At 43.3% G+C, this 14,889-nt stretch overlaps 1 protein-coding gene across 11 annotated transcripts in view; it reads left to right on the top strand.

The window, feature by feature from the left end:
- PGCKA1 (PDCD10 and GCKIII kinases associated 1) overlaps positions 1-14,889 on the top strand; it is an 86,613-nt gene that overhangs the window by 65,300 nt on the left and 6,424 nt on the right. For 6 of the 11 annotated variants that reach the window (XM_072807791.1, XM_072807754.1, XM_072807798.1 and 3 more), the window contains exon 2: positions 4,884-4,933. The gene's annotated coding sequence lies outside the window, so the exon portion shown is untranslated. Of the gene's footprint in view, positions 1-4,883; positions 4,934-5,145; positions 5,334-14,889 lie in introns of all 11 variants that reach the window. The other 5 variants (XM_072807746.1, XM_072807780.1, XM_072807766.1 and 2 more) reach the window with 1 other exon arrangement.

Genomic DNA, 14,889 nt, shown 5'->3' with positions numbered 1-14,889 from the left:
CACTCTACTTTTTGTGTTAAGTACTTTTTTGTTGGTTCATTGGTTGGTTGGTTGCTTTCAAACTCTCTTTCCTGTTAGAGACTTGCCTCAGATGTCTGGAGGACAACTAAAGGGTGAGTGCCAGCATTCCCAGAGCCAAGGAGAGAAGCAGGCTGAGGCTCTCAGCACTCCATGTGCACACATTCACTTAATCCTGTTTTGCATTCAGATCCCCCACCCTCTGCTATATGTTCTCTACTAGGTTCCTAGTACAGAAACCCTGCTTTTACCCTTTCCAGAAACTTAACTTACCTTCTTCAGATGAGATAGAGAGTGGAAACTACCCCAAAAGCTGAGTGTGCAGAAAGAGATTTAGGAACCTGCTTCTTAAACACCTTCCAAATCATCCTGATTCTAGCCCTCCCCTCTTTGTCCCTAGTGTCCTAAAGCCATTAAGGATTCTGCTAAATTGGGCTGGTTCTTGGCTTTCTACACTGCTGACTTGCTGACTTCACATCCATGGGCCTTCTGTTTTTATTGACTCTTGCTCTCTCTGTAAGCATATGGATGCCTCTTCTTATTTTGTAATGGAAGGTGGCTGGCTGCATTTGTTCAGTCTGCACCTTTCTCTTACCATCTCCCCACCCGTCACTTCAACACAGGACGGTAAATGCCGAACTCAGGCTCTCTCAAATACTGCACGTGGTTCTCCTTCCACTTGCCCTATTTGTGAAATCACCATTTTCCCCACTTGTCAGCCTCCAAGTATAGGGATAATTTCAAGAATTCCTTCTTTTGTCACACTACTTTCTTATTTCATGGAGATCTGGCTGTTTACTTTTCACAAAACCCAGTACATATTTGTGAAAGTCCTACTTTGTATTCTTTTTTGAAGAAGCAAAGATGAGATGTGATCATTAGACTCAAAGAACTTCCAGTGAGTGTTGGGTAGAAAACAGAAAGTGACTGGTAGATGATGACGATGGTGGTGGTAGTAGTGGTGGTAATGAGGGTGATAGTGACAGTGACAATGAATGACAAATCAGAGCTAACGTTAAGATTATAGTTTGCACAAACCACTGTGCTCAATATTCTACTGTGTTCACTTAACCCCAACTACTCTCTGAAAAATGTACTACCATAATTGTTATTTTACGCATAAGAAAACAGGTAGTGGGGCAACAGAACTTTCCCAAGGCACTATATATAATAAGTGTATAAGCCAAAGTGCTAAGAGAAACCAGGGATGGTAGAAATCAATGCTTAACTCAAAAACCAAGGAAAGCTTGAAAAAAAATGTTTTCCAAATTTGCTCTTTCCTTTGGATTTCTCTTTGATACCACCACACACCAGGCTTCTTCATCTCATCACTTAATTCTAAGGATCAACTCTTAGCAAGTCTCTCTGTACACGACTCTTGTTATTTCCCCTGTTTGCTGCTAGCAGGTGGGGCTTTCTGATATATTGCTACCATCCTGCCATTTGCTGCTTGAGAACCTACTCCCATCACCCATCACGTCACATGTGGTCCTCTGTGCCTACTTTCAAGAGCCCCAGTAACATCATCGCACATGCCATTTCCATCGCACATGCCATTCCACAGCATGGGCCTCTCCATTGTCTTTTGTACAAGTCATATTCTTCTGTAGCCTTTTCCTTTTACTGAAACTGTCTCTGCTAATGTCTAACACCTCTCATGTCCCTATTTTTCCATAAAGCCTTCCTGGCATCTCATCTACACTGGGACTGCTACTTCTCCTAAACTTCCATGATTGGCTAGAACTGATTGGCTTTACTAATCACTGGGTCCTCACCATGTACAACCCAATGTAATGCCAATGCTATCTTGCCCAACAAATAAATTAGTCATGTACCTAAGGCGCCAGCAAAGCAGATGCACAAAAACTTTCTTTTGAAAGAATTTATTTCAAAAAGTCTTTCCTGGGGGAAAAATAGAATTTCTTTGAAGTGTCTTATTTGTCGTTATTATTTTTGTTTTGATACATAGTCTTTATATAGTGCTTACAGGTGGTAAAATCCTTACTGCATCTCTGGATAGTGTTAGTTTTCATCTTAGAAATTCTTGGTAAATGGGCCATGTCTTACACTCATATAACATTCATATAATTGGGTCCAAGACAGACACTCATTTAACATAGGATATATTTAGTAAAGTGTATGCATAACATGCTCCTGAGATGACAAACAATAGTATAGGATTAAAATACCGTATTTCATTGAATATTAGATGTCAGAGGTTATAACATGTACTTATATACATCACAAAACTAGAAAATAATGTCACCAACTTAACTATGATGTTCCAGTGATTGTAAGACGTGTTTCAGTTTTAGAAGTGTTAAAAGGCAAGGGCTCCTGGGTGGCTCAGTCAGTAAAGCAGCTAACTCTTGATTTTGGCTCAAGTCATGGTGTCATGGTCCTGGGATGGAGCCCCACATTGGGTTCCTTGCTCAGTAGGGAGTCTGCCTCAGGATTCTCTCTCCTTTCCTGCCCCCCGCTTGCTCTCTCTCAAATAAATAAATCAATCTTTTTAAAAAAGTATTAAAAGGCAATTGAATACTTATGCATCTTAGATTTGGCTAAATATGTACACTATTATTTTATAATACATTGGTATTAAGCACCTTAACATTTTCAATGATATTTATAACACATTTCTAAAAGATATGCCATGTACCATCTATATGCATGTCACTGTGTCAGAGGACACCACATGTGGATAAAATGATGAAGCCATGACCCCTCCCTATTAAAAGTTTACTGTCTAACAGAGGGAACATTATATAAGTGAATCACTATAATGCAAGGCAAAAAGTCATCAGAACCATACAAGAAGTTAAGGATTCTATAGAAAAGAATGGAGTGATTACGTTTAATGGATTTAAAAAAAAAAAAAAACTTTATGGGGGAGGTGATATGGGCAATAGGCTTGAAGGATCAGAATTTTGCAAAATAGGGGATCCCCGGGTGGCTCAGTGGTTTAGCGCCTGCCTTCAGCCCAGGGTATGATCCTGGGGTCCTGGGATCGAGTCCCACATCGGGCTCCCTGCATAGAGCCTGCTTCTTCTTCTGCCTGTGTCTTTGCCTTTCTCTCTCTCTCTCTCTGTGTCTCTCATGAATAAATGAATGAAATCTTTTTTAAAAAAAATAATTTTGCAAAATATCAATGGGCACGGAGGCATACTGACTGGGAAAAATAATATGTACGAAGGCACAGAAATAGGAAAATATAAGCGTGTTTAGAAAAGAGCAAAAAATCCAGATGGACTGGAAATAGGATTAGCTAGAGAAGTTCCAGAGATAATCTGACAGAGCCACTGGTGTCATATTGTGGAAGGCCCTGGATGCTGAGCTGAGAATGTTAAAGACTTGGTAGGCAATGCAGAACCACTTACAGCTTCTTTTCTTTTTTCTTTTAAGGTTTTATTTATTTATTCATGAGAGACACAGAGAGAGGCAGAGACATAGGCAGAGGGAGAAGCAGGCTCCTTGCAGGGAGCCTGATGCAGGACTCGATCCCCAGATGTGGGATCATGCCACTGAGCCCCCCAGATGGCCCATCACTTGAGGCTTCTTAACAAAGGGATGGCTTGTTAAAGGGATGGCTTACTGAGTGCATGGCTGGCTCCACCTCATTTTGTGCATCTCAGTTTACTCAGTTTAAATGCTCCCTCTTCAAGTTGGATTCCTCACTTTTTTTTTTTAGATTTTTCTTTATTTGTTTGAGAAAGTGTGCACGCACATGTGCACGTGTGCATGTGTGCGAGTAGGGGAGGGGCAAAGGGAGAGGAAGAAACAGACTCTGGCTGAGCAGGGAGCCTGATGTGGGGCTTGATCCCAGGACCCTGGAATCATGACCTGAGCTGAAGGCAGATGCTTAACCGACTGAGCCACGTACGTGCTCCCTCATTCCCTACTCTTAAATAGGTTCTTATCTGTAACTCCAAATTGCCACATCCAGTGGGTTTCCTACAAGGTACTTGGCACATGGCAAGTCTACCAACCACATGGCAAGTTCCAAGTTCTTTAAACACCAAGCAATCTGGAATATTCCCTCTTTTGCACATAGGACTGTTATTTCATAAGGCACACAGCATGGTCTCCCATTCACTGCAGTTTCCTGGTGCCTGGCACACAGTAGGAATTTAGTTATTTGTTCACTAAATAATACTCCATCCCTTCCTGTCTCTTCTTTGTCATGTTTCCTCTACCCGAAAGGCCCTCCCACCACATCTGACCATCATTATGTTTCTATCTGCCACTGTTTTTCTCAGATTTCAGATTCTAATAATCACAGAGTAGTTGGTAAAAATCTGAACGTTAGCTTTACTTCCTCAAATCTCATGCATCATTATTTTCACAGAGCAAAGCTATTTTCTAAATTATGTATTTTATTAAAATATTGTACATGTATTCATTGAAACTCTGACTGATATGCCTCCAGGAAGCAAATTCCTTGAATTTTTTTCTATTTAGTTGAAACGTCACCCATCAGAGAAGAGTTGTGTTGTCGTGTGATGTTTATCAACAGTAGTAAATAACAACAGTGGCTTTTGGTAATTGAATGAGTCCAGCATGCACAGCACATGATAGACTGCTTGCATGTTGTGCCATTTAAATCTCACTACAACCTTACTTTACAGAGGAAAACACTGAAGTTTGGGTGGATTGTTAGTTTATTGCTGATTGTCAGCACCTAGGCTGCAGACTTGGGCCTGGCAAGTTTTAAGGCACTGGTCTTCCTGGGCCTGGAACTCCATTCCCCTACATCAGTGCCTAGCACCCCCTCGGGACATGCTGTCTGCTGTCAGTTTCAAGAGGCAACTTGGCTGTGAACAGGAGGCAACTTGCAGATTCATCTTGCAACTTTTTTGTTGTTGCAGGAAGAGAAGTTAAACTTCGAGAGAGACCTAATGGACAATCTCCACAACAGGTAAGCAATTTTCTTCTCTTCTTTATGTCTTGGGGAAAAAGTCTATTCTTCCCATTTTCCATTTCATCTTCTATTACTTGGTCTTTCACTACAGTTTTTATTACCAGAAACATTAAAACCAGTAAACCAAGCAATCCCCAAAGTCTGTCTTTCAGGCTTCGTTCAGGTTTGAGTAGAATTTCGTTGTTTCCTTTTTACTTGTGTTGTTTCAGGATACAATTGTAGGACATGTGAGATGAGCATGACCCAACCAAGTCTTCACACTGAAAGATTTACAGTATGAGGAACTGAAACAAGATGGCGGAACGTTGCCTTGTGTGAGCTTAGCTAGAAACACACACATCAGATGACTCAAATTTTTTGCCACTCGGCCCACTGCCACTGTGGCTGCAGAAGCACAGTGAGTATTTATTTGGGGATTGCAAATACATTTTAGCAAGTTAGATGAATTAAAACAAAGATGGAATCCACAAATAACAGGGATCAATTAGACTCATAAAGCAAGTAGATTAACACCAGGTACCTAGGAAGCTTTGTGTGAGTTTGATACTTTTATCATCATCATCATCATCATCATTATTATATGTTATTAAATATCCTGAGGGCATTGGGCACCTTTGAAAAGTTTTATAGGCAGGGAGAGTGCTATGATTCAGATTTGTGTCCTGAAAAGATCACATGACTTCCGTGTGGCAAAGGTATCAGGTGGATGCAGGTGACGGGAGGATGATGTCGTGGGACGGGGCAGTGGCAGTGGACATGGAGAAAAGAAGGGTGGCGCTAAGAGAGACCGTGTAAGAGGTAGCATTTCTGCCTTCATGTTGCATTCCCCCTGGAATGTGGTTCAGAACTCCACCAGCACTATTATCTGCTCACCTTTGCCCACAAGCCTTCTTAATCTTCCCAAGATTACTCAGGAGCTCCTTATGTAACACTGGGTGACGCATCTTTTTTTTTTTCTTTTTTAAATTTAAATTCAATTAATTAGCATATAGTATATTATTAGTTTCAGAGGTAGAGGTCATTGATTCATCAGCCTTATATAACACCCAGTGCTCATTACATCACTTGCCCTCCATAATGCCCATCACCCAGTTGCCCCATCCCCCAACCCGCCTCCAGTGTAGGTGACGCATTGCAATCATGTTAACACTAGACTAGTCATCAGCTCGTAGTTGTTTATACATTTTTCCCTTGCCAGACTGTAAACTCTTGCTGGATCCCTAGAATCGAATTCAGTCCTTGGCACGTAACATGTGCTCAGAGAATGTATGTTGCATGAGTGGGTGGCGAGCCCTTTCTTCTGTCTCTTTGTGTCCTGATAACTAGCAGAGTGTGTTGCCCCCAGTTGGGTGATGAGGAGTAACTAAAGCCTTAGAATCATGTTCAGTCTTTTCAAGTGCACAAACAGTTTTTCCGATACTTCAGAGAAACACTGGGGATTCGATTCTGCATATGTAGTGGTCATCTGAAATGTGAGACCATCTGGGTTTTTTTTTGTTGTTGTTGTTCCCTGAGCAGTTCATGCTTCCAGCCTCGAGTCCTGAGCACGTTTATAAAATGAAGTTATGGAGTGGAATGTTCTCGAAGATTCTCTATGGTTTGGGCACTCTAGGATACTGGGACTTACCCAGAACTCGTTGACTCCAAGCCTCTAGCCCTGAGCTCTTCTTACTTTTAAAGCTCATTATTTGTAGCCTTTTAAGGCCCTGTGGTATAAACTTCAATCCACATCACCTCCTTTGGGGCTTCCTCATCATTCCAGAACTTAGCTTTTTCTAAATACTTCAGGTTTCTTCCAGACTTCTCTCCACTCCCAGATAAAGAAAGCTATTTACCAAACAGGAGGCGTACTGTGTGTTGGAGATGCACCCTGATTCCTATGCGGTTCCAGGGAGGATTCGGTCAGAACATCAATTATTTCTATTCAGTGTCTAAAAACAAATAGCACCCATGGTTCAAGAATATTCTCAGGGACAACGACCATGAACTTGAGAGCAGTCAACTTTTAAGATCCTCCTACTTGCCAGATTCACTCTGCCAGGCCTATCACATGTTTAAATCATGTGATCTCACTGGGAACCCCGCAGGATTGCATGTTACTATGCTCCCCATCTGGTGATTGGCAAAACAGAAGGTAAATGGCTCACTGGCTCACTGGAGATCACCGGCTTTGAAGAGGCCAATCCAGAGTTTGACTCCAGAGCCCATTCCCATAATTACAACACTGGACCGTCTTCGATGCACTGGATTTTCAAGTTCCTCCTCCTCTTCTCCTAGACCCCCTATGTGATTTTGTACATGTTCTTTGACCCATCCTTCTGGTAACGTGGCCAGAAAAATGAAAGTGGTCATGTGCTAATGCCAAGGATGTTTATGTTTCTAAGCAGATACCTGCTAACGGGTGGGTGATGCCAAGCTTCCTATATGGCTTGAACCAAAGTCACTCTATCAGCCAACAAACTGAGTTGGGTTTTGTCAGATGATACTGTTACCAAGTTGGTCAAGAGTATGAAGAAGGGGGCCCACTAATCACACACGAAAAGGAGAACTGCACGTGTTAAATAAAAACATACCATCTTCAGGTCTTTAAAATATTCTCAAATGAACTATATCTCTATTGTGTGAGGATGCTCCAGAATGCACTTGTTCAAATTCTTGGAAAGTGAAAGCCATTCAGAAGATCATGGTTTACCACTCCCCACACCCCCCGCATCTTCAGTTGGGTCTGAGTCTTGGTGCCATGGCGATTATCCATGAACAGCATGCTTGGTTTGGTTTTCAATGGCACCTTCTCTTGGCTCATCAGCAAACAAGATTCTACTCAAGTAGCAGAATTGGGGGGAAACATCTAATTCCACGTGACTGATGAAGATCAGTTGAGATGTATATATGGTCTCAGTCACTTTCTCCTCAGAGCTGTCTGGGAAAATCTGCATGACTTCTTCAACATATATCTCAAAAGCATGTTGATAAGCACATGGGGATATCTGGATTACCAACGCTAGGAGTTTTAGATATTTGTATTAAGCTGTTGATGTGGAGCCTCACTGAAGCTTTTAGGGTCATATTAAAAACAAGCCTCCTGACACCATAGTAACAATGGGGAAAAGGATCAATATGCCCCATGCCTATACTAATAATAGGGAACAACTTCCTTATTTTCCCAGCCATAAGAAGCATCTATAAGCTTATTTATTAACCGCCGTCACCCACACTCATCAATGATGTTGAGTATTTTCATGAGATTACTAAATATAGTATGAAGGTCTTTATGGCCCTATAGCATCTGCAGTGGCAGTTTTAGAATACCTGTAAATAAAATAAAATAAAAAGAATACCTGTAAATAGATATAGGCAGCGTTTAAGAGCTTCGAGGGGAAGATAGGAGACTTGTAAGGACATTACATTGTACAGGAGACAGACTGATTTGTGGTGAGAAAGGAAAGAGAACTTGATGGAGATGATGGAGGAGCTTAAGTCCCTTCCCCAACCACCATTGACGTCCCCAGTGCCCACCCTGTGTCAGACATGCAACAAGCAACAACATGTGCATTAGAGAATATCAGGGTTTTTTTTTTTAAGATTTTATTTATTGATTCGTGAGAGACACACACGCAGAGAGAGAGAGAGAGAGAGGCAGAGGGAGAAGCAGGCTCCCCACAGGGAGCCTGATATGGGACTGGATCTCAGGACCCTGGGATCATGACCTGAGCCAAAGGTAGATGCTCAACCACTGAGCCACCCAAGTGCCCGAGAATACCAGTTTTTGCAGAGTCCAATACTGTTGCCATATATTCTTTAGTAGGTTAGCTAGAAAGCCTTTGACCAGGATACTGTTGCTATTAGGCTAGGTCTGGTCAAAGACAGGAAGCCCTCCTTTCAGACAGTGGGAGATTAGAGTCAGTGGCTTATGCAGATATTGGCAGAGCTAGGAAACCAGCTGGTGAGGCAACACTGATATGGTCAAGGCAGGAAGACATTTCCACCTTAGAGAGAGATGCAGAACCGGATGCTGGGGCAGTAGCTGGAACCATGGAGCTCAGAGCTGTTTGCCTCAAGGGCTGTGAAGGAGGTCGGCCAGGATGGATCAGATACTGCCCAAGTAGAGAGAAAGAGAGAGAGAAAGGGGAAAATACCCTGGCTTCTTCCATCTTTTCCCTGGTCTTCCACCAGCACCTCCCATTGGTGGGGCTCACCCACATCCAGAGGGCAGGGGCTCCTCAGCCTTGCGTTGCCCTGGGAAACTGAGCCAGCAAGAGGAGGCAGGCGCAGATCTCAGAGCAGACAGGCAGCGGATCAACCCGGGGTCATGGATTTGTTCCAGTTATTTCCCAGTTAGTAAATATTAAGTTCTTCAAATTGATCCCATATTTCTAGACATTAGGTTATTTTAACTTTTCCAACTGTTACAACCCTCATAGAGAAGGATTATAAAAACAACAAATATAATTTACAAAGTGTTTAAAAGCAAATTCTGGGGATGCCTGGGTGGCTCAGTGATTGAGCATCTGCCTTTGGCTCAGGGCATGATCCCAGGGTCCCAGGATCGAGTCCCGCATTGGGCTCCCTGCATGGAGCCTACTTCTCCCTCTGCCTCTGAGAGTCTCTGCCTCTCTCTCTCTCTGTGTCTCTCATGAATAAATAAAATCTTTTTTAAAAAATAAAAAAAGAAATGCAAATTCTGAAAAACAGTTTTTAGAAACTTCTAAGTTTCTAACTTAGACTCTATCTTTCTAAAGATTGGAAAACTGCTCCAATTAGGGACGGGATTGGATCAGTGATGACAGATAATAGTTTCCAACCAAAATTCAGATGCCTGGACTACCTTGCTACCCTCACAGCAGTAAAGCAGCAGTTGTCAAAGTGTGGTCCCCAGGAAGCTCCATCAGCACTAGCTGGGGCTTGTTAGAAACTCAAGCTATCAGGCCCCACCCAGACCCAGGTGGACCCCGTGCCCCCTGCTCCTGTGTCCCCTAGGATCCACCCACACACCCCAGCCTTTATTCAGTAATTCATTACATTGCACCTGCCCCAACCAGAAGCCTACTCTTAGGAATTTACATTCCAGAGAATAAAGGCAGAGCTACTCAAACTTTTTCCCTAAAACAGTTCCCACCAAGGGAACAGGAGGATGGGGGTACTGGTGAGCTATCTAGAGGGCTGGCCCCAAGCTACTAACAGACTTGGAACTTCTATATGCCTTTTTCTAATACAAAATATTCTGGTTAGTGTTCAATTAACTAACCGCCGTGTACTGCCATCTGGTGGTCATAGAGCAAGCACGCCTGTAAAACTCCATCAAAGCCCAAATTCAGAGGATCCGGCTCCCTTTTGCAAAAACTACTGCTGTTTGTTGTGTAATTCAGTGGACTCAGAAATCAACAGAACCTACCAAGACAGACGCCAGGAAATGTTAATAATAATGAAAATTAGAACAACAGCATTAATAATAGCTCCACTGTGCCCCTTTCTAACTTACATCCATTTACTTGTCTACAAAATAGTGGTACTCACTTTACAGGATTGTTGTAAAGTCAAAATGAATGAGTACGTGAAAGTTCCCAAACCAGTCCTCGATGCATAGGAAACACTCAAATGTTAACTGCTTATTAAGTATTAATAAGTACCGGCAGTAGGCCAGACACCATAGTAAATACCCTACAAACTTCTATCTCATTTAATTTTCAAAATGATCCTGACAAGCTGGAACAGTTATCCTTCCCATTCTGCAGATTAGCCAGCTGAAGCTCGAAGAAGCTAAGAAATTTGTGTAGAGGTCACAAAGCTACTTCTAGTACATTATTTTCACTATAAAGCTGTACTTTATTAAAACAGCTAATAAACTGAGCTATTAATCACAGTAATATTTATCACATTTTCACACTTCACTGTGTTCATCTAGTATGGTACTGGGGTGAGTTCGCTTCAAAATGTCACTTCGCCCCAAAGGATCCGGAAATCTCTTTCCCTATAAGCTGAGTTTTTAGTTTTTCTATTGTACGTGAAACTGAAATGACACACTCCTGAATCCTGCATAGCCTCTTCATAAATGAAGGACTTACTGTGTTCAATCACGGAAAAAAAAAAAAAAAAAAAAAAAAAAGGTGGTGGAGGGAATATTGAAACCCACAATGCTGGCCCTAGACTACTCCCTTGACTATGCTGAAATGCCATTGTGGTGTGATGAATCTTCCCAAATGTTTATATAAATCCCATCCCACCCCACACATATACACCACCACCACCACCACCACCACCACCACCACCACCACACACATTCAAGACTGTAAGTTCTCTCAGGGAGCACCTGGATTCTTCTGTTTCCCCAGAACCTGGTATAGTGCCTGGTGCACACCAGGGATTCACTGAAGAGCCAAAGAATCAGTGGAGACACTGTGTAATGACTGTGACCATTCGTGAAACATCTGGCTTAGGGACAGCAGACTGAAGACCACGTCAGCAAAGAAAAAATGATTTTTGAATAGAAGAAGGGGCCATGGAAAAGTTTTTAAGATCCTTCAGAAAGATTACAACATGCCAGCATATGGTCCACAAGAAGAGAAAAATGGAGTGACATTCTAACTGTTGTAAAAGTCTTGTCTTTCCACATTTAACCCAGACACCAAGGATCCTGTGACCCCAGCCACAGTAAAGTGTTGGGACCAGGACCTGGCTTGTTCTGCAGGTTCCTGCAATGGAAGCACCCCAGGACCAGCGTAGACACCCTCCTCGGGTGAACATACCAGCAAGGACAGCCTGGGGAGAGGCCAGGGAGGCAGCCCTTTTAAATATTATGATTTGAGTGAGCCCAGGGCAGCCTTTCATCGAGAAGCACCTATTTCAGCCCTGCCATTTCATCCCCAGAGACCGATTCCTTGGCTCCTGAGAACTTGACCTCCTGGCCGGTAGCCCACGCCTCCCCATCACCCACTCCAGTGGACAAGGGAATCCAGCAGCGCACCTCCTCCAGCCTCACGGGGTCCCCAGGACCCGAGTCCTCACCCCTCCCAGGGGCTTTGCTGTTACTCTCTCTCCCCCAGTACTCTCTGGAGAGAGGCTGAGGAGACCGCCACGAAAGAGCCACACACATGAGGGAAAGAGCTGGAGAACCCAAGGCCTGATGAGAGGACAAGGAGGAGAAGCTTTGTGCATTCAGTAGGGATCTCGGGCTGGGGCAAGTGTGGAGTTGAGACCCAAATACACCTCAGTGGTGTAGCCATCAAGTAGTTCACAAACCATTGAGAGAAACCTGGCCTGTGCCAGCGTCCTATAGGTGGCCGCCTTGCCTCAGTATTCAAAGAGTTAACCAGGTGTAAACCAAATTGAAAAGGGGGTCATGAAGGAAGTCCCCTTTTCGTCACCAATTCACCTCTTAGGTCATCAGATTTGGATGAGAGCTTTGACATCAAAGACTCCTTTTGCAGATAAAGAAACGGAGGCATCAAGAGATCACAGAGTTTCCCACATTTGTGGGTCAGGCAATGGAGCTGTTGCTACCATGGGACTCTCTCTGCCCGGGTTCCCCCAGACACCATATAACACTTTCAGTGTCACAGAACACACCCTGATAGCTAGGATTGTCACTTCAACAGTCATTCTTCCCAAAATGTTTCACAAAACACAAGTTTTTGTTGGTTGTTAATAAGTCTTTTATAGGGGAAAAAAAAAAGCTCTGTGGTCAAATAACTTTGGGAAACACTGAGATAAACAAGATGAAATAGTTCTTTTTCGTAACCACAAATGTGTTCGTCTTTAATCTCTGCTGTTCCCAAACATATCTGACCGAGAACCCCTTTCTGAAGGAAAAAACCTACAAACACATCTCTGCACATAAATATCCCATCAGACCCAGCTCTGGGTGACACATATATCATAGCACATCAACTATCAAAGATTATATTTTATTTATTTATTTATTTATTTATTTATTTATTTATTTATTTGAGAGGGAGCAAGCGGGGTTGGGTGGTGGAGAAGAGAGAAAAAGAATCTCAAGCAGACTCCAGCTGAGAGCAGAGCCTGATGTGGGGCTTGCTCTCATGACCCTGAGATCATGACCTGAGCCGAAACCAAGAGCCAGATGCTTAAACTGACTGAGCCACCCAGGCACCCCACCCACCAGCTGTTGAGAATGCATAAAATACTAGGTGATGGCGCCAATAATAAAGACCCTCATAGTCTTGCAGGTTGTCCAAAATCACCCAAGCTCAGCCTCTTCAGGAGAAAAGGAAACACACCAGGAATTTTCAAGGGCTGTCCAAAAGGAGGAAATGGATTGAGTAGTCTAGGCATTTATCTTGTCCCTTTCCCGTTGTGAATTCAGCACAGCCACTGAAGTTGGGCAGGCCATCCCTTACTTATCCTATAAAGCTCCTGGCAATTTCTTCAGCACCTGGCAATTACGTTCATTCATTCCTCCCGAGCCCAGGAGCTCAGTACCCAGACATGATTCACTAAATATTCATCAACTTCACCTGCTGCCCAGGTGAAACGTGGAATCCCCGCTGCTTTGCAAACACTGGCAAGTTGGTTTTTTCAAAAACGGAGCTGAAATTTTAAGGGTTTCATTTGGTCTCTCTCTCTCTCTGTCTGTCTCTCAAACATTCCAGCTTCGATAAACTCAGACCACTTCCCAGCAGCTGCCTCTACAGACAGCTCATGGACTAGAACCCTGGAAGCAGAACACCCTTGACCCTGGGAACTGCCCAAGGGAGGTTTTGCTGTTTCCCAAGCTGGGAGGGAAGAACGGAGTCCCACCCATCTCTCCCAGCAGCTGCTCTTGGCTCCTTGACTTGGACCACTGGGTAGTGTGATCACGAGGAGAGGCAGGCCCTCTGTTGGGATAACTTAGAAAATCTCCTGTGCATCCTTTATTCACTCACAGCCATCACTCACCAGTCATTCCTTTGTTTGAATACCAAGCACAAAGGGCCCTGCTGGACGCTGCCCGGTGTTGGGCGCTGCCTGCGAGGAGCTTGGGAGTGGAAGGGGAGGCAGACAGCTGAGGATACCGAAGCACTAGCCTGGAAGTCCCCCTAGGAGAGGAGGCAGCTGAGGACAGGAACCAGCTGTACCTTCTTTGCCTTCAGAGTCCCAGTGCCTAGGACTGGCTCTTGAGGAAAGGTCTTCAGGACGTACTCAGAATAACTAAATCCAGAAAAAAAAAAATTGGTGGGCTTTTGGTGAGCTCTTTTCCAAAGCCTTTTTCCCTGTGCTTCTTTATAGGAATATCTTTTTTTTGGGGGGGGGGAGGATATCTTAATATCCGTGACTTCCCATAGGTGTTAGGTCCTACTCTAGGGATAAAGAGAACAAGAACTGATGTTAGATTGGCGCTTTTTTTTTTAATTTCCTGTTTTTTTTCTTTTAATTTTTCATTTGACATTACATCAGGTTAATGAAAAGTAGTTCTCAGAAAGGTACGAAGAATCTTCATATATGCTCCACGCACAGCTCCCAGAAGCTACCGTTTACCACATTTGCTTTATCCTTCTCTTTCTTGATATGCTCACTCATGCAATTTTTTTTTTGCTGAATCATTTTCATGAATCACAGATACCATGCCCCTTCCTCCTTAATACGTCCCTGGGTATTTCCTAAAAACAAGGCTGTTCTCTTACATACCCCAGTGCATTGATCAAAATCAGGAAATTAACACTGACTTGATAATGTTACCTAATCAATAGGCCTTACTCAGACTTCAGCAGTTGTATCGATGATGACCTTTTAGCCAAAAACTTATGCGTGTCATCTGGCCATCGTACATCCTGTCTTCTTCAATTCTGGAACAGCTCCTCAGTCTGTCTTTATTTTTCCGACTAGCACTTTTTTTCAAGAGTACAGGCCAGCTGTTTTGCAGAACATCCCTCCATGTGGGGTGACAGATGTCACTTCACACTCCCACCCAGCTTACGTTCTTTTGCCAGGAAGACCAGAAACGTGATGCTGAATTC

Source organism: Canis lupus, chromosome 2 (genome assembly GCF_048164855.1).
Source record: "Canis lupus baileyi chromosome 2, mCanLup2.hap1, whole genome shotgun sequence".
Taxonomy (NCBI): Eukaryota; Metazoa; Chordata; class Mammalia; order Carnivora; family Canidae; genus Canis; species Canis lupus.
Note: the sequence above shows the minus strand (reverse complement) of the source record. Positions and strands in the feature narration are given on the sequence as shown.